The following is a 20,648-nucleotide window of genomic DNA, read 5'->3' on the forward strand; positions in this document are numbered from 1 at the left end:
TCAATTTGCTTTAGTTCTTGCTCCATATGACTCAAATACTTTCTTTCAGCCCTGTTCATGGCTGAAAATTGTTTATAACAGCCCACTCCATTGGCTGAAAAAACCTGCAAATCAGCTTTAGACCTTTCCTTCTTCATATGTGGAGGCAATTTTTTATGACATGATGCACTGCCATAGCCTCCACTTATAGTAGCGCTACCCAAAAACCCTTAAATTCTCGGGCATTAGGAGGAATGGGATGATCTCTCAATCGATCCCTATTCCGATGGTGATTAACACAGACAGTTAGGAATTGAACAGCCTTATCATTATCCTTGCTTCTTATCCGAGCATATGATGAACCATCATCAAGAGCCTTTGTCTCTAAACGAGACTCGAAAATAAATGGTTGTCCAAGAATGATTGGATAACTGCAAGAATCTTGAACAAAGAAATGAAAGTCATATTTTACATTTCCAATAGTAACTTGTACATAAGGACATGCTGCATAAAGATCGCCAGAAGAGTTATTGGCTGCCTTCATGCGCCACCCTGGGTCCACGTCAATGGGCCATCCACCATTCTCATAGAGACTTCTTGACATAACATTAATTTCTAAACCATGGTCTATAAGGGCAATGCATGGAGTTTCTTTCTCACCAATTTTGACAACAGTTTTAGTAGTCGCCCTTGCCCAATGGGTACGGGAATAGTGACTACTTGAAATAAAGTGAGTTTCACTTTCTTCCTGCATGTTATGAAGAAAAGTCTCTTTCTTTTGCATGGGCTGCACTTTAGATTGAGAAGTTTCCACCATTATGGCTTCTTTTGCTTTTCTGATTCATAAATGTCTTCATCTTTGGCTTCTATGACTGCAATCAATTCTTTGATTACCTCCAACCGAATCCCTTGAGTTTTCAGCTTCTCTTCATCCTGCAAATACACATGAAGTACTTGCAAAAAAGCATGTACAGATTCTTCAGTTTCCTCACCAACATATTGCCTTTTTCGTTTAATTACATCAATTATTACATCATGAAATCCTCATTTTGCAATATCGAGAATTTCACCTAATGTAAATTCAATTCTACTTCCAAGAATCCTTTCTTCTAGGATCCGTTTAAGATCTGTTGCGGTCTCTATGTCTGACTGCAACTTGTAACTGGGATGTTTGCTTTTTCTTTTTCCTTCTGTCTTCTTTACTTGAGGGGCATCTCCCATGTCAAATTCTGGTGGTGGTGGATTTTCAACAGCCTTCTGTTGGTCTGGTTTGCTTCTTGTTATGCGTTTAGTCGGTCCTGAAAATGAAGGACCGGCAACATCTTCTTCTCTTCTTCTCTTTTATTCTATCATGGCTTCTTGATTATTAATTTCAGCTAGCCGGGCAAAAGCTGAAAATGAGTCCACAGGCTCGGACCATCCGGTTCTTCCTCGAATACATTGGCTGGCAGTGGTTAAGTCATCCTTACTTGCCATGCCTTGCTCCATGCGTTCCAAGGCCTGCGTCCACACTTTAGATTTTACATTAGTTTTACACGCTTTAACGATTTCATTAGTTGGCTCAATTTGCAATCCATAAGTTGCAGCATCAACAGCTGCATAGGCTGTTCTTGTTGCCAAATCCTCCAATCTTTTCTTCATGCCGCCGTTACCGAAGTTTGGCTCAAGAGGAAGTCCGGTTTTGGTTGCATGAATTTTTCCATCCTTCCAAAAGACTAATTTTTGTGCTTTAGCTTCACAGAATGCTCCGCACTCCCTCTTGTCATATTGAAGGCTATCACACCAAATGCAGCGTCTTTTAAAGCCTTCTCGTGCAGGTCTTTGGGCGGTTGACCGACCCCTTTCTTCTACTTTAACATCAAGCCTTTCTACTTTAGAATTAATTTCTGTTAAATAAAGATGGAGATCCCGCATGCTTTTAATTAACTCATCCATGACATCCTTCTTTGGAGAAGGAACATCAGAATTTCTTGATTGCTCGGCCATAGAGATAGGAGGTCGAGAAGCTGAAACAGGCTCCTTCATAGAATCAGTTGTTACAGGGGTTGATCCCCATCTTAGGCGCAATCACTCTCTTCGAGCAATCATATTAACTGCTTCAGTGACATCACTCCAAGCAGTCTTTAATCCCGACTCAAAGTCAGGGTCTTCAAGTCGGTCAGTCAATTTCTCCTGAAGAGAAGAATCTGCAGCTTTTAAAAATAACTCAATCTTTTAACTTTCCATACCTTGTTGGTCATTGGGATCTAGTTGGGAAAATTTTCTTTCAAACTCTCGATGAAGAGTAGTAGCAGTTAGACCCTTATTGGGCCTCTCGACCCATTCGATGAATATTTTCTTTGTCATAAGGCCAGAATCTTCAAGGAAAAATTCTTCTCGAAGAGCCTTTTTGAACATAGTCCATTCAGCATCTTTTTGGGAAAGACCATGAATTCGGTCCTGGAGGCCATGCACAGCCAGGCATGCAAAGTAATGGCACTAGGCATGTTGAGGAACTCCAAAGAAGACCATCTTGTCAGTGTAGAGATGGATAAAAGAGGACATATTTTGCCTATTAAATTGCTTGAGCTCATGCCCAACTGCTTCTAAGGCCTTAATGGCAGCATCATCAATCCGTTCTTCTTCTTATCTCCGTTGTTGTTGCAATTGCAACTGCTGCTGAGATTGCAGCTGTTGTTGTTGGCTCTTTTGCATTAGACGAACCAACTGTTGCAAAGCATCTCCTCCCGAGCTTAATGATTCTCCCATTGGATTTCTTCTTCTGCAGCGGACCTTCACGTCGGGTTCACCACTGTCGTCGCATTAAGAGTTGAAGGTCTACCACCAGGGCTTTTAGTGCAGAAGAAGAGTCTGGGATTTAAGATTCAGAAAGGAAAAATAGATTGGGTTTTAATAAGATTCGGGGTTTAGAAATGATTTAGGTATGGAAGGAGAATACAAGCCTTCTCACTTTGTACTTAACATACATGAACATAAGGAATAAGACTAACTTGATTACATCAAATGCTTCAGGATGCATACATCATTTCATAAAGGATATTTTCAGATTTCTAATTCATTTATGAATGTCAAATGCAAGCTCTAATGGCATTAATTTCATGTACATAGATGGATTTCAATCCTTTGGGTCAAGTATATTGATGCTAGAATCAATTACATCCAAGATTTGGGCCAAAAATACATGAAATGAATGGGAAAAGAATAATTTTAGCTTCAACCTATTTTAAAACAGAAAATTCCAGCCCATAAACAAATTCAAAATGAGTGCATACACTCAAGAAAAAGCACCTTTGATCATCTATGAACAATGTCTTGAAGAAAAGAGGTCATTTTCCTCTATTACAACCATAAAAAACCCATGTTTGCTCATAAAAATAGATCAAAATAGTGGGCTGCCTTGTTTATGACTGGTTATTTCAGCCCATAACAGTCCATAAGTCTTCAATATCCTCACCCTTTGCTTGTCCCAAAGTCACTCAAGTACTTGGTGGGCTTCATTGGACCAAGAATAAGGTAGAGAAGATGAGAGAAGTCGTGCATAAGAGCAGGCTGAATACTCTTCTCTCAGATTTCCCCTCTTTTATCGACAGTTTTAGCATGCATTTTTGTCAGACCAAAGAGGCAGAGAAGTGGAGCTCTCACCAAGTTCACATCTTCAGTAGTTGGACCTGTTAATCTTTAGTTTGCATGCTCCATTTCATGCATCTCAGCCCCAGCTTTCTTCCAGTCTTCCTGAGTCCTCAATGCAGCCCGCATTTTGCGCCGAAAAATGCGGGCTGCTCTTTGCTCTATCCCTGGTCACTTTTTGACGAGCCTAGGTCACTTGCTGGTCACCTAAGTTAGTTATTTTTGGTCCCATGTGGACCTAGTGGACTTTTGACAGTTTTTGGCAACATTTTTGGGTTTTGTCCATATTTTTATACCTGAATTAATATGATTTATCCAGCAGACTGTCAATTACTTCCAGATATCCAAGTTATAGGTTCCCATAGACTTATTTTTCATAAATGCACATGGTATAACTGCAAATTATGTGCTAAATACAAAAGAACTTGTATAACTAAGGTAGATATTGGATAACAATGCCTGAATTTTGTAAGAAAATATCTCATATAATTCCCAATGAAACTCTTTTGAGTTCATAATAATGCTATGATTTATATCATGAACAGTAAACTCTTTGACAACGTGTATCTTTGTCCATTAGTCAATGAGCTTAAGATTTTGTGGGAGGAGGGGGTCATCGGGGAAGATATGAGCAAGCGCGATAGTCGATGGTCCGCTAATATTCGAGCCATTCTCATGTGGACCATGCATGACTTTCTGGGATTTGGGGAGTGCTTAAGTCAGTAGGCTTTCGTTCTCGTTGGTAATATCTATCATAGCTCGTTCAAGTTTGTATTCACTAGATAGAGGTGTTGGGAGAAGTTTGGTTACCTCAGGTTATCATGCATGTCCATTGTGTGGGCCATAATTAGACTCCTGAAGGCCACAAACCATGAAGAAGATGGTATATCAAGGACACATTGCTTTCTTGCCAGAGGGTCATGAACTCAGGGAAGGTTTTCTTGGACGATCTCCAGCACGTATGAATGCCGAAAGCTGGTATGAGCTGAAAATGGTCTACATGGAGTTACATCCAAATGGAATGCGATGGTTCTCAGTTTTCTACGAGTTGCTGTATTGGACCCACTCACAGATCAACCACTTGGATCCCATGCATATTTTCAAGAACGTGGGAAACTTACTATGGGACCACATCACATGAAAGAGAGACATTGTAGGGGCACAAATGGATTTGAATGAGATAGGCAAGATGGAGGCGCTTTGGTCGCAGTTGAGTGCTGATGGTCGCTTTGCAGCTACCTCACGCTCCTTGGGTTTTTCTCACGATACAAATCCACCTTCTTATGCATCTTGTAGATGAAGTGGAGATTGCTGGACCTGTCCATACGTGATGGATGTTCTTCTTGGAGCGCTTCATGAAAACCCTAAAAGGCTTTGTGCGACTACGAGCTCAGCCAGAAGGTATCATGGCTGAAGGTGTCTCAGGCGTTAGTGCATATTTCACAGTGGTTACTAACGGTGGATTCAAACAACAGTATGCTATGGTCATTGAATGACAATGATAGACTAACTAGAGATGTGGTAATTGAAAATGGGGTAGAAAAAAGAATGGATGTTGCAATGGAGGTGAAAGTAAATCACTTTTGTATGTTGCACCATGCCTTCATGGAGATGTGGTTTGCTAGGTATGAGAAAGCTAGGAAAGATTGAGAAGAAGCACAATCTGAATTTTGACATAGTACGTGCCATTGACCGATTCGATATCCTGAGGGCATGGAGGAGATACTGTAGTTTATGTCAATGTGATGGTTGCATTGACCGCAACATCTCGCGAAGGGACGGAGGTCTCAACGGAGGAGTGGAAATTCTTGAGGGGATGTAGTCCAAAGGTGACGACGTGTTTAGGGTTTGTCATATCTACATTTTGTATGCGACAACTAATTGAGTGTTTCGATGTACAATACAAAATATATAGTGCGGTGTGGTTGCGTAGACGGCATTTCCGCGTGGAGCGTATCGACAAAATGTGCTCGACAACAGATTGTGGTATCATGGCAAAGTTTGAGCAAGAGAGCCGACGACGAGCAACAGATCCAAACATGGTTATAGATGAGATGGAGTATTTTAGGAACTTGCAAAGTATTATCACGGTGGATTATCGTAGCTTCTCCATGATCCTACTTGATGTGTAATGGTTCAAAGTGGTACTTGAAGGAGCTGCATCAACAGTTTGATGAGGTCCATCTGGATTTCTCGAAATCGATTTTAAAAAAAATGGATGGATTTGTGCGACAAGTTTGTGTTGCCAACCCATTGTGAACATGTGCATGAACTCATGTTTTTTTTAATTTTATTATGATATGGCACATGTCATAAAAGTTAAATCTCTCTTGAACGTGGTTTTGAATAGGTAATTTTCTATCTAAACCCCCAACAACCTCGATGGTGGTATGTTATGCATTTAGCTCCTTGAAGTGCGACAGTATATGATCAAATCTTGGAGCATGTAGAGGAGCCAAAATCGGGTAACAATGATGAAAATACAGGAGTCCAAGAATTCTTTGAGAATGGGGTGGACTCATCCTTTTGTGGTGACATGTCTATCAACCTTCAAGTGTATGCGGAGTTGTGTCAAGGGATTGACATGGGACCATAGGGTACTTCATACTTGGAGCATCCATCTACTTAATTTGTTGATGAATCGCTTATAATGATACATAAGATATGCATTTTAAGTAAGATCATTTTTTAAGATTTATATTATCGTGCTTTGCTTGATTTATATTGATTATGCTAACATCAATTTTTATCTGTATAGGTGACCTTTGTGGATATTTAGATCAGCACGATGAGTCGAGGGATGAGCAACGAGAAGCTATAGGAGATCGTCATGCATATGTCTCCAGATCAGATGGCTCGATTCAGAGATATGGTAGACCAGGAGCTGTCTTGGACACCATTAGACCGTTCTATTAGATCTATTTTGGTGCGTTCTGATGCTTCAGTTTCCAGTAGACGAGGTTGACCTTCCAGACTTGGGCCGAACGGAGGGAGTGGTTCTGGGGGATGCTGTGGAGACATGGATGCAGTGAGCTCACGGTCGGCTCGGGATATAGGTGCTACTCCTTGCTCTTATGGTGGTTTGAGAGAGCATGGCTCAGGTGGTTGTTGTGGAGGTATCGATACAGTTTTTTCGTCTCGTCGTTCTATTGGAGTTGCATCACCTATGAGGTTTTTTATACTTGTCGAGATATCTACTCTAGTCACTCTAGTTTTTGCTCAACCGTCCGCAGGTGGTAGTGCTACTCCGAGAGATACTACCCCTATAGGTACACCGGATATACAGGGGTCTCTTGGATATGCCCAAGAGCATGGTTGTAGGTGGGAGAGGACACATCTTAGGTATACCCCAGAGGGGTATGAATACCTTGTAGATGATAGGACAGGAGCCATCATCATGAATGATGAGGGGAGGAGGGTGATGGCTCGTATGAGAGAGTTGTGCCAACAAGTTTTTCGGGACACAACATCTTGGATCATTGGAAAGGAGGGGACCAAGGGCTACATACTATCATCATTGCATGAGGAGTTTCCGGTACTTGCCATAGCAGATAGTTTTTCCATAGGTTGGATGATAGAGTGCATGTATGTATACATGTCACACAGACGATCAGATGCACGCAAGGCACTTAAGAGTGGGGCCTCAAAGCCCAAGTGACTAGATGCAAACGACTGACACCGAGATGAGGCTACAGATTCTCCAGGACGTTGGAGACAGCAGCGCGAGGCGGCGAGGGCATGACTGGAGGCAAGAGTGGTCCATCATCTTGGGAGTGGCGGCCACATGACATATCTGGAGGACTTTCTAAGTTTTTCTTTTGTTCTACTTGCTTATTTTTTTGCAATATCCCTTGTATTGACAATCATTTTTTTAAAATAGTTGTATTTTGTTTTCTTTGTAGCACTCCATTACAAACCGCGATTCCACCGGCCTAGAGACTCGATATGCAAAGAGACACGGTCTCACTGCATTGATCGACCGATTGTATGGACACGGTGGCCTTGTAAGTCACTCATCTTTCTTGTCTGTAGTTACTAATTTTAATTAAACTACATTATTATATGATGGACTGATATGTAGTTGTTTTTTTTTAACAGAGTCCATTTGATGCTCCTTTGCGGGCGGGACGAGGTTTTGGATGGCAGGGATCTATAGCTTGCCCTTGGATCCGTGGAGCGCATATGCTCTTCTTTTTTGGTCATGTGATTTGTGTAAGAATTTTCTATGCACTATGTATCTTGCCATGATTGTACCGTCACTTTCATTACGCAATCTTGTATTTATTTGATGTATCAGTCTTATGATTCAAGTACACTTTACCTTCATTTAGACGAGCATTGTACACATTACTAAAACTCTTTTGTATGGCCCAAATAAAGCACATAGTGCTATTTGTAGTAGGGTAGCTTGCTACCTTGCCACAATTTTTTTTTCCCTGTTACCATCACAAATTTGCTGCACGCGTTGCTATTAGCATCACAATATGCATCGCAAAGCGTCGCTATCAGCTTTGTATTTGTGACACTAATAGTGACGCAAATAGCAACAATGATAGCGACTATTCTATGGCGTTGCTAATATCGACGTTTTTTGCGACGATGGGGGAGAATTTCTTTATGAAAATTTTTGTTGCTTTGAACGTTGGTATAAGGCATGTATCTTGTAGTGCCGGTCACACATTGTGACTCTTGGAGTTTCCATTTAGTCTCTCTCTCTTTCTTGATCTTGCTCTTCCACCATAGCTCTTCCAAGAAAGCTTCAATCCTTCTCTCCTTTCAAGAGGTTTTTAGGGACCCAATTTTTTTTTTGATAGGCCAACATTGAATTGGCCCCAACAACCAATGGAGGGTAGCAATAAGCTTGTCACTACTGTAGAGTCTAGCAACAATTTGCAGGACCACAATGTGAACTATGGGTTCGGCATAGAAATGAGAGAGGAATGCCAATAGTAAGGATCTGCAACGAAGGGTAACCCATGGGAACACCTCATTTACAACAATTACTAGCCCCAATCATTGTTATCATCATATACTTACTCAAGGAGTAGGTAGAGATGCTAAGCCCTACATCATGGGAAGAGTTACATGAAATTTGAATATTTAGGATGGCACTAGTTTAGAAAGTGGGCAACATGCTGAAGGCCCATGTAAGATGTGATTGTTCTAGTTGTATAGTAGTGGAAAATTGTTCATTAGAGGATGCAATAACAATGGATATTTCTAGAGCTCAAAAGAAGAATGGATTGGATTGGAAAACACAAAAACAATTAAGGAAGTACGAGATGAAACAAGTACATCACTTGCAAAAGTAGAAACAACTTGATACACTTGAGGAACTTGATGAACAGGGGACTTTTCATGCAGTACTTGAAGAAGTGAAATTCAGGTAGCTAAGATGAATTATAGTTGCAAGGGGAGACATTAGTGGTTTTGACATTCAAGCACTAGTAAGATAATCCTTGTAGTGAATATTAAAGCAAGTTTTGGATCTGATTTCTAGCTTTGATTTTTTTCATAAGTTGAGGGAGCAATATATTCAGGATTATTTAGCCAATGGGCATGTCCAAAACCTATAGAGGTAGCTTGTTAATATGTCATACTAGCTCAATAGTAGATTATGAAGTGTCCACCATGTAAGTGTTGCATATGGAAAAATAGTCTAGTGAAACTCTTTTGGATAATGGATCATCATAATATTATTCTAGAATCAATCTATTTGGCAAACAAAAATATATAATTGGCTCTAGCTCCAATTCAAGTGATAATAATAGATTAGTGAAGATTGCAACCTTCAAGGATATTGAAGAATTAATTAAATTAAGTAGCCAAACTAAAATTTAAGGTCAATTTTGTTGTGCTTTGAATGCATGAATTTGATTCCTCATGGCAAGGAAGAAATCAAATTATACACTAAAGGCAAAGTGTTGGTGAAGCCTAGTTGTTGGCCCCATTGATGGTGCAAACTGTTAATCTAGCACTTGAAGTGATAGATGATGAAGATGAACTTTTTCTACATGCCAATCCTACCATGGTATTGGCTTTTGAATAGTTGTTGAGAAGATTGTGCAGAATTACAATGTAGCATAGTCACCTACCACTATTGATGAAGTTCAAGTAGCTCCATCAATTGCGAACTTTTAGGAGCTTGCAGAATTGTAGAATCTAGATATTGAAGAATAGGTTGAGAAATTGGAGTAGCCTACACTAGAAGAGGATGAAGCTGCATGAACCACAATTGTAGAATTTGAAGAGAAGTTAAAGGGTATAATGAGGTGGTCTTCTCACATTACAAAAGACGATATGGAAGAATTTTATTTGAGAGTTGCCGATATTCCAAAACCAATGAAAAGTGAGAATTTTTGTGGATTTTACCTTTAAATCATAGCTTCTCAGCTGATTTCAAGAATTTAAAGATATGTTTGTATGAGAATCCACACACATGAAGGGTTTTGATCCAAAAATATGCCAATATTGAAATTATTTAAAGTAAGATGCTAGAATGTAGTTCAACACTATTATAGAATGAATCATAACTATGCTAAGAAGGTTATGGAGTTGGATAAAATTCTATGTGTTGGACTCATCAAATGTGTCAATGAGATAACCTAGTTATCACCTATTGTAGCAGTTTCAATAAAGAATGGCAAGATCAAAGTCTATGTGGATTATTAAAAGTTGAATGAAAAAACTATTTTTGATCCTTTTTCACCTTCCATTCCATGGACTCCTCATTGGATGATGTTGTAGGTAATTAAATGTAAAGTTTCATTGATGGGTTTTCTAGCTATAATAAGATTAGGATACATCTTAGAGATATGCACAAAATAGATTTCATCACATAGTGGAGTGCTTTTGTTAGTATCGCGATGAATTTTACCATGAAGAATGTACTTGTGAGATTAAAAGAGCTATAAAAAAATATTTGACCCCTATTTTACTTCCTTTATGCAAGTTTTTCTTGATTTTTTAAATGTATCTCCACCATCTCAATATAGGATTTGGAGAGACAATGTGTGTATGGAATGCCCTTAAACCCCTTCAAATTTGTCTTTGAAACAAATAGAGGGTTGTTTTTTCTATAAGGTTTGTGGAAAAATTAAATGGCATAGTAGGTACCTTAGATATTTGGTAGATATATGTTTTTTGCTTACTACTTTGACAAAGAAAGGGTGCGTTTTGTTTGGAGGGATTTTATGTAGAAAGATTTCAAAGGCTTGAAGCACTTCCTTGTGGTTGCACCTAAGTTACAGTCTCCCCATTGGAACCTTCCATTTCATGTATATGTAGATGTATGTGATGCACTTGTAGGTATAATATTGATACAAGATGAAAAGCTAGCCTAGTAACAACTAGCTTATTATGCTAGGAGAAGGCTTAGTGCCATGAAAAATAACTATTAAATCATAGAACATAAAGCTTTCACTCATTATCTATAAGATTCCCTTGTTAGGAAGCTTTGGGCATGCTATTTACATAATAGAAATACAAGCATAGTTTATTGGCTAATAAAGTGATTTTTCCATGTGGATCATCATGGTCTATTGTATTTGCTAAGTTAAACTTAGATAACATGACATTTGGCATGATGGATTTTGTTGCTACAAGACTTTGATTATTTGGTTGTGCATACACTAAGGAAGGAGCACACTATTTTGGTTTTCTTTAGTAGGCCAAATGGAAAGGAACAATATGATGGAATTGATGATTAGCTCCCTAATGTAGACTTGTTTGGGACGTAGGCTCAATGAAGACTCATATTTGGAATAACTCTTGAAGTTTTTACTTTTATGTAGCATGCTTGATTTGCTAGAGGGAGGAAGCTAGCTTTGTGCAATGGATCTTTTTAGGTGGTCTTTGGTCAATTGTAAAAAAGGAACCTTGGTAACAATCTCAAAATGTGAGTGCTTGAGGAAGAACAATGTAAGTTCTTGAGGTAGCACATATTGGACTGTCAGGAGGACATTTTTTGAGAGAGACTACTAGCTAGAAGATCCTATGAGTTGGCCCACTGCTTTGAAGGATGCTCATTGGTTCAAAAAAATATATTGTTTGTGCAAAAAAGGGCTAGGTACAATTGTAGGATCGAATGCAAGATTATTCAATGTTTCCTTTGGAGGCATTAAAAATTGGGGCATTGATTTTGTAGGCCCTTTTAAGCCATCTGCAAAGTATACATAGAGCCTATACATTCTGGTTTGCACAAGCTATTACACAAAGTGGGTTGAGGCTCAAGCCTTGAAAGACAATATTTTGAGTAGTGTGGCAAAATTATTGTACTCTAATATCATGAGAAATTTTTGGATGCCTATTGAGATGGTTAATGATGATCAAGGAAGGAATTTCTTGAATAAAGTCATGATTCCTTCACAAAAAGTCCACATTGTACCACTAGCAGGCAAATGGTTAGGTAGAGAGTTCCAATAAAATTTTGATGTGGATTCTGAAGAAAAGTATGGAGATGATAAAGTGGCTTTGATGCTAATATTATTAGATGTAGTGGAAGTGCCCCTTTTGAGAAAAAGTACCCTCCAATCTAGGAAACTATTCCTTACAAATCCTTCTAATGATTTTGCATACATGCCATCTTCTTCGAAAGAGAAAGAAGGTCACATCTTCCTTTGCCTCTAATTCAGCTTTTTCCATCTTGAATCATTTGTAGTATTACCCATGGCCGTTGATACAAGGGGTACTAGGCACAAGTCTTAGCTGTAAGAAAGATTACCATGTGTAGCAAAGTGTCACTTATTTAGGAGTTTGATAATGAGGATGGTGCAATGGCCTGTTTCACTCATTCAACCATTGAAAATGAAGACTCTCAGACCCAATGTGCCCTTGTTATTCCTTTGCCATTTGGTAGCAAGAGTGGTTTCCAAGACTCCTAGATTTCCCTAGATTTGTCCAACCTCAAAATGAAGCAATGGCTGAAAGGGATTTGACTAGGAGTATGCAAATCTCCCATGGCTTAGGTGGAAAAAAAATTTATTTTCACCTCTTCAAATGGAGGCACATTGCAAGTCAAAGGGATGCATTAGGGAAAATATGGACTCAAAAAGGGCATCGTAAAAGGAATGGAGAAATGATTACTTTTTGTAGTCTTTGCACAGCAAGATGCTAGGACACTTCTAGAAGATTTAAGAAAGTTTTAGAAGACTATAAGAAAGCTCTAGAAGATTCTTTAGAAGGTTCTAGAATAACTATTGCATTAAGACTTACATTAGCATTGTTTATGTGGTTGCTATTTCAACGATTCTTATGTCAACAATGATGTCATCATCTTGAAGCTTCCCCTTAACTCCTCAACTCTAGTATAAATAGGGTATTGGACTACAAGCCCTTTAGTCTTGCCAACACCAATTGTGAGGCTCTTGCAAGGTAACTCCCCTCCAATTGTGAGGCTCTCCTCTCTAGTTGTGAGGCTCGTGCAAGGTAAGTCCTTGCTAGTTCTATTTCAAGCCATGTATCTCTAGTTCTTTTCTTGTCTTTGATCTAATATTGTATTGAGGTCTTGTCTTGTATTAATAAATATATTATTATACTTTATCCTTTTCTAAGAAAGAAATAAGTTCTTATTCTTCTTCAAGTTACTCTCTTGTAAGTTGTGAGGCAACAACCCTTGTCCTTATTAAGCCCTTATCACCCTCATTACAGTTTGGCCAAACTCTACTTTGATCATTCCTAGTTGTGATGGATACATTGATGAAAAGAATCATCTCCACCTTGTAAAATATTTAAAAATAAATTCAAGGACTTTGTAAGAGTGATACATGATTAAAAGTAAAGAAACTCCCAGCTTTCAAGTTAGCCATTCAAGACCTTTAGAATCAACTTCATGAACTTTAAGAGGCAAGCCTACATTAAAAAGGCACTTTAATATCTTGTAGATGCTCTCCTAGCCTATAGGAAAGATTCAAATGTAAGCCTACTTGAAAAGTTCAATGGGACTAGATCAAAGTTAAGAGGCTTTTTGTAGCAGGTGCGGTTGTTAATCCGCATGCAACTTGAGTGCTATCATGATGATGCTTCTCAAGTGGGACTTATCAGCACTCTCCTCCTAGGTAAAGCCCTCTCGTGGTTTCCACCCTTACTTGAGAAGGGATTCCTCTACTTCATGATCTCAAAACTTTTTTTCAAGAACTCTCATCTACCTTTGGAGATACTAATAGAGCTAGAGTTGTTGAGACCAAAATAAGAAGTCTATGACAAGGATCTAAACCAGCATCAGTTTATGCATTTGCATTTTGGCAACTCACCTACAATTTGACTTTGCATAAGGTTTATTTTATTGTTCAAATTTTTTGGGGATTCAATGACTATATGAAGGATCTTCTCTTGGGACAATGCCAAAGGTTCTACATTAAGTGAGTTTATTTCTTGAGCAATAGAATGTGGAAAACCTTTATTTGAGAGATTTCAAGAAAAGCATCATAAAGCTTCATTAAATCTAGATACCATGACAACAATGACCTCCCAAGGGAAAAAGAAACCCATGCCAAGCCTATACAAATTAATTCAACTTGATTCATGTCATTGTCAGCTCAAGAGAAGTAACAATAACATGCTCTTCAATTGTATCTATAGTGTGGAAGACCTGGGCATATTGATCATTGTTGTCCTAATAAGAAGCTACAAGTATGAAGTTTTATAGTGCTTGAAAATAAACAAGGAAATTTAGATGCATTGTCTTGACACTCCTATCTTGCACCTAAAAAAGGAGATGCAGTTCATGACCCAAAATATTTTATTTCTTAAAACCAAAATAATTCCAATTTGCACAATAACAAGTAAGGCTATAGAAGATCTAACCTTCTACAAGTTCAGAAACAACTTTCCAAGGACCACTTTGCCTAGAATATCAAGCAAAAAATTCAAGAAGGATGTACAAGTGTTGAAGGTTTTCAAGAAGTTGAAGACCCGTTCTATTATCAAGGGCTATTATATACCACATGGATCAACTAAGTTATATATAATTAAAACAAGGCATGACCTTCCAACTGATCTAGGACATTTTGGGGTTAATAAAATAATAGATCTCATCTATTGAGACTTTTGGTAGCCTCAAATATGGAAATTAGTCAATAAATTTGTATGCATAGGTGATACATACAACATAGTAGAGACCAAGAAACCTAGTATCTTTTAGAAACTTCTAGAAGATTTGAGAAAAGTTCTAGAGGATTCTAAGAACGTTCTAAAAGATCTTTGGAAAGTCCTAAAACAATGCTTGAATCAACACTTGTATCAATATTGCTTATATCAATGATGCTTATGCCATCAATGATATAATAATTTAGAAGCTTCTCCTTGACCCCCTCCACTCTATTATAAACGGGAGTCTTGGGCTACAAGACCTTCAATCAACACTAGTTGTGAGGCTCCTACAAGATAAGTCGTCTCTAAGCCATATATCTCTAGTTCTTGTCTTGTCTTATCTTGTCTTTGATTTGGTCTCGTATTGAGGTCTTGTTTTGTATCAAGAAATATATTCTTGTACTTCATCCTTTTGTAATAAAATACTAAGTTTTTCTTCTTTCTCAAGTTATAGTCTTGTAAGTTGTGAGGTAAGCATCCTTGTCCTTGCCAAGTTCTTGTCACCTCATAATAGTTTGGCAAGATTCCATACTTGATCTTGCCTAGTCTTGATGGATACGATGATGGAAAATGTCATCACCACTTTATAAAATATTCAACAACAAATTCAAAACCTTCTCGAGAGTAGTGCACTTGGGGTTAGCCATCCAAGACCTTCAAAATTAGCTCTAAGGACTTCAACATAAATTTTACATTAAGAAGGCCTTTTGACATCTTGTAGCCTTCCTCCTAGTTACAAGAATGAGCCAAAAGGTTAGCCTACTTGACACATATTGCACAACATGAGCTCAACAATGGGAGTTTAGACAGCCTCTTATTCATTCAAGAGTTTTCATCTATGAAGTAGGATGGTTATCTCTTACCTAGCCTCTTGTATGCATCACAAATATTGAGATTTTCTTGTAGTGAGATTGCATGGCCTCCCTTCAAGCATGAAGGATGCCCTTGCAAAGCTCCATGACCCATGAGTGCAGTTCTTTCATTCTCAACCCTTATGGCCTTTACATGTGAGGAAGAAGCATGAGTTTAGGCATGAAAGAGTGCTCAAGAGAAATAAGAAGAAAGCTTCAATTGTTTGGTCTCTCGCTCACTCTCACATAGTCTATCTCAACTCTCACACTCTCACTCTGTCCCTCTCTCACAACTAAAAGAAAGAAATCAAGAACTCAAAATTTCTACACACATGAAGAACCTACTCTATTCTTTCTCATCATTTAAATACAAAAATATTGGGGTTAGGGTTTTCCCATTCCCCTTTGATATCTTGCCCTTTTGTGGTCTTTTCACTAGGTCATGGCCTTGTTTACATGGAATTTATCTTTAGTCTTGATGAAAGAACCACTTGGATGTAGAAATGCTAGTGATTAAAAAGTATAGTTTTTCATGAGAGAGAGCCCGGGTCTCATAAAATAATAGCACAGTGTACAAAAGTTATAGTTTTCTCCAAAATTTGTGGGCCAATTTTACTTAATCTTTCTTCTTGCCATCTCGCTATTATCTTGCTGTTAACATTTAATCCCCCTATTGGATGAGTACCAGTCCCATGGAAAATTTACTAAGTAGATGATGTTGCTGTTGGCAAAAGGCTCTAGGATGTCTGATGAGGGAAATGGCAAGGCTAGATGGTGTGATATGGTAGAAGAGATGTGGGTGGTGAAGTAAAAGGAACCGAGAGACTTGGAGTTAGCTTGAAGAGGAGGAAGTGGTGATGGCCGATGCTGAAAGGGTCATGATAGGTATAGGCCATTGATGTTGATGGGTTTAAGGAGCTCCATTGTACCTATTTGTCACTTATGCTCTTCCTAACATGTGTGTCAAACTATTGTAGTCATTATGTACTCATGCTTGTGTAATTGGGAGCTGAGCCAAATTCCAAGTAAACTTGGAATTTTGTCACACATTTGAGGACCTGATTTGTAGAAGAGTGTGGTGTGATGCCACCCTCATGGTGATAGGATGTCCAAGAAAGCTTGTGGAATGTCCCACCCTTGATGTACCTTGAGATTGTGATGTGAGGAAGGGGCTAGGGTATTGGCCTAGGTTCAGTGAATGTGCATGTGCTTTTCTATTCTATTCTTTTAAAAAAATATTTCAATATTTTATTTTCTATTTTATTTTTATTTTTTAAAATAAATAAATACAAAATACATGATAATGTCTAAGTGATGAGTAGATCACTCATGCAGTGATTTGAGCATGCACTAGAAACAACCCTTGCAGAGAAGATACTCCTTGACATGCTGTGATAGTAGCTTCTACATCTAAAAGGTCTAGCCACTTTGTAGCAGTGTTTTCAGGTGCTCATACGAGTAGTGGTATAGTGTGTAATAGGAGTGTATTTCGAAATCTACTCGCCTCATTTATCTCAAAATCAAACTTTATAGCAGGAATGGTCTCTTGCTTCTCTTGGTATTTTTGCACTATCTCCTTTGGTTCTCATCCTCTTCTTGTAGGTAGTAGAAGCTCAAGGTAAATGGGATACTCTATCACTCTTTGTGGTTGAGCTTGTAAGATTTGGATTATGGTTGTGTAGGCCTCTTGATTTGGGTCTTCCTCTTCTTCTATTGGGTGCTCTTTTGATACCCCTAGGTCAAAATCTAGTAGGTTTGCGAGATCCATAGGGGGCATCATGACTCTAGCTGACTCTAAGGTGATGAGAAATGTTGACTAGGGTATTTTAGACTAAATCAAACCTGTTGCCTCGAGTTCATGCTCTTCATTACTTTTTCTTCTCAATTATCAGATTAGGTCCTCTTGGGTTGGCCCTTTTGTCATTAAATTGATTCTTTGAATCCTCTCCATATTTTCCAAGGTGTTGGAGAGAAATCCAAGCCAAGCTTTAAGTTCTTTTGGATTTTTAGATTAAGGCATATAGAATGTCATCACAACGTTCTTGATGAGTAGCTCTTATTACTTCACCATAACCACTTTGCGGCCCTCTAACTAAACTTTGTGCTAGCTTTTACTATACAAGGTTTTCCTAGGTCATTGGAGAGCTCCATCAAGGTGGTTTCATAAAGCCATTGTGTGTCATTTTCTACCATACTCAGGGACACACCACGTCACACTCCTTTAGTTGGTGTTGGAACTCTTGCTCATGCTTTTGTTGAATCTCCTTTAGTGCCTTGTCGCAAATCTATAATTGAGCTTGGAGCTCCTTGAATTTTTTGCTTCTATCATAAAGCTTTTATACTCCTCGCATGTTTTTTCAATGTGTCAGGGAGCTCTTAGTTGGCCCTAAGTCCACATGCATTGCCTTCTTTTAGCTCTCCACATATCCGCTCAAGGGCTTCTATCCTTCTTGCTATACTCTACCCCTTGGAATATTATTGTGTATTCTTCATGGTATCTACTAGATGAGAGTTCTTTTTTGGATTGGTTGTGGTCACTTTACGTATGTGTTGTGCCTTTGCCAACTCACTAATTTGCACTTTCATGATACCAATTTGATTCATTAGCTCATAGAGAGTTGCATAATTGGTGATTGGTTTCTTTGTCACCTTATCCTTTTCCTTACTAGAACTACTTTCTCTTTTTTAGGCTATAAGCTTTACCATTTTCTATGTGATGGACTAGTACTTGCTACACATGGAATCTTCTATAGATACTTTGATATCCCTTTCGTACTCTTCCTATGATTGTCTCATGTCTTCTTGTTTTTTTCATTCCTTTTGTGACCTAGTACCATGGATGATTAATCTCTCTTCTTTTGTGTTTCCTTTATCGAAGCTCTCCAAAGATGACCTGACTCCTTTCTCTTCTATATGCTTCTTATTCTCATTGGTTGTGTCACCACTATGGTGAGAGCGGAATTTAGGTGCCAGGAAGTGCTTAAAAATAGCTAAAAATTATGAATATCAAGGGAAAAATATTCACTGTCAAAGGCGGCAGCTCGATCTAGGACGATTTTAAGCAACAAAGTGCTTTAAAGGTGCCCGAGCGACATTTTTTGATTTTTCATAAATTTTCAGATAGTTATGCGGGCTGACACGAGCTACCGGCCAATGCGGGATGCCAAGTCGGATGCCCAAGATTTTTCAAAGCTCAATTCGGAGTCCGGACGGGGAAATGGCCACAAAATGGTCAAGATATGAAAAGGTGGACACTTGGGAGGCCAAATTTGAGCATGCCTTTTGAGTTTGGATCCCCCCCCCCCGCCCCCTCGGCCCCCAAAAAAAAAAATATGCACCTTATGAAGCAAAAAACGTGGAGAGAGAATGAAGAGGGATGAAAAAACGTGGAGGAAGATGGTGCCCGAAAAATGCGCCACGGAGGATGGAGAGGCAACTTGCCTGCTGCAAACAACCCCCCCAATGGATTATGGGGCTTCATTCCCTCCTGAATGCTAACTCTATCGCCGCCCTTTGCTCCTCAATTGATGGCCTGAATGCTGAGATGGAAATCTAGTATTTCTCTCTCCTCCCTCTCTCTCTTCTAAGGGTAAATTCATGTGGGAAGAGAAAGGAAGAAGAAAGAATGATGGAAGCTTGTCCGGCATTGATCGGATTGCTCCAGGGCTGGAAATGGTGACTTGTGATCGTGATGAGCATGAAGTGCTACTGATTTTCAGATTTGCAGCCATGGACATGAAACCCGAAACACGCAAATAAGCGGTAATTCAAAATTTTCAAAGGAAATTTGAGATTTCATGGCTTTTGATTGATAAAATGTTGTTCATGTGGGCTAAAAATTGATTATGTTGCATTTTTCCATGATTACTTGATGTTCATAATCAGAAAATAAAAAAAATATGCATCTTGTGGCTCAAAATAATACACTAAAACACGTAAAATATGGAAAATCAAGGGAAAATGATGTTTTTGGGCATAAAAATGGGAAAATGAATAGGAACACCAACTAAATTTTCAATTTTGCTGTAAGAAGGAACTAAGGGCCACAGCCCATAATCTATTTTGAATTTTTAGTAGTTAAATAATGCAGAAAATAAGAAAAAATACAAGGAAAATGGAGAAAAACGATTAAAAATAGAGGAAAAATGCATTTTGGGTACGGAAAATTAATGAAAATTAAGAACAATGTCTGTGAATGTTTGTGGGAACTGAAGCATGAGGATTTGTCTCAGTTCAACCCCTCCTTCTTGTTCTAGTGTGTTTTTCCCGCGTTTTACACATAAAATGATGGCAAAATGCCTTATAAATCTATACAACAATGCAACATTTGATCAATGGGAGGATAGAGTGGTTAGAATGTGTCTAAATGTGAAGTAAGATGATGAAAAGATTGTTGTTTTTGTTTGCATGCCATATAGGTCGGTGAATAATTATAAAATAAGAGCCTAGTAGCACGAGGGTTTCCTTGGTGCCAGGTTCGTGCAACGCCGCATAAGAACGGTAGTTGAAAATCATTGAAAGGATGTTTTCCACATGTGCACAATATTGATTTTATAATTGCTTGAGCACTTGGCATCCACAATATGCATAAATCATGGAAATATTTGAAGGTATCAGAAATCCTGGATGCACAGCAATTGCTTTTATTAGGACCTTGACCCATGTTGATTGAGAGAAAGGACACCCTAAGCCATAGGCTAGTCGTGGGGTTTAGGGGAAAGAGAAGTAAGAACAATGGTACATTCCTGTATACGATTAAATAGTACATTGAGTGGATTTTGTGCAAAATGTTTATATGTTGAGCGACGCATCGAGGGGCCAATCCCCAAGGTGTAGGAGAGTCGCAGAGGGGTGGCGGCACTCAGCCGTTGGAGGACCCCCTATGTCTGTGCTTCGTGCCATTAGGCAATGTATAAGGGACTCCCTCTGAGGAGCAGTGGGTGAGAGAAGAGTGGACTACAAATGAGGTAATACAAACACAAGACATTTAGGAAGGCAATGTATGTGTCATCAGCGCTCCTGGCCGCGAGGCCGTGGGGTTGTTGAGCGCGTGAGATAGAGGTCCAACTAGTGCATGAGCCAGTGCCGGCCCGTTCTAGGTTC

The sequence above is a fragment of the Lygodium microphyllum genome, chromosome 1 (genome assembly GCF_053477565.2).
Source record: "Lygodium microphyllum isolate KBCC chromosome 1, Lygodium_microphyllum_v1.1.10, whole genome shotgun sequence".
NCBI classification, from domain to species: Eukaryota; Viridiplantae; Streptophyta; class Polypodiopsida; order Schizaeales; family Lygodiaceae; genus Lygodium; species Lygodium microphyllum.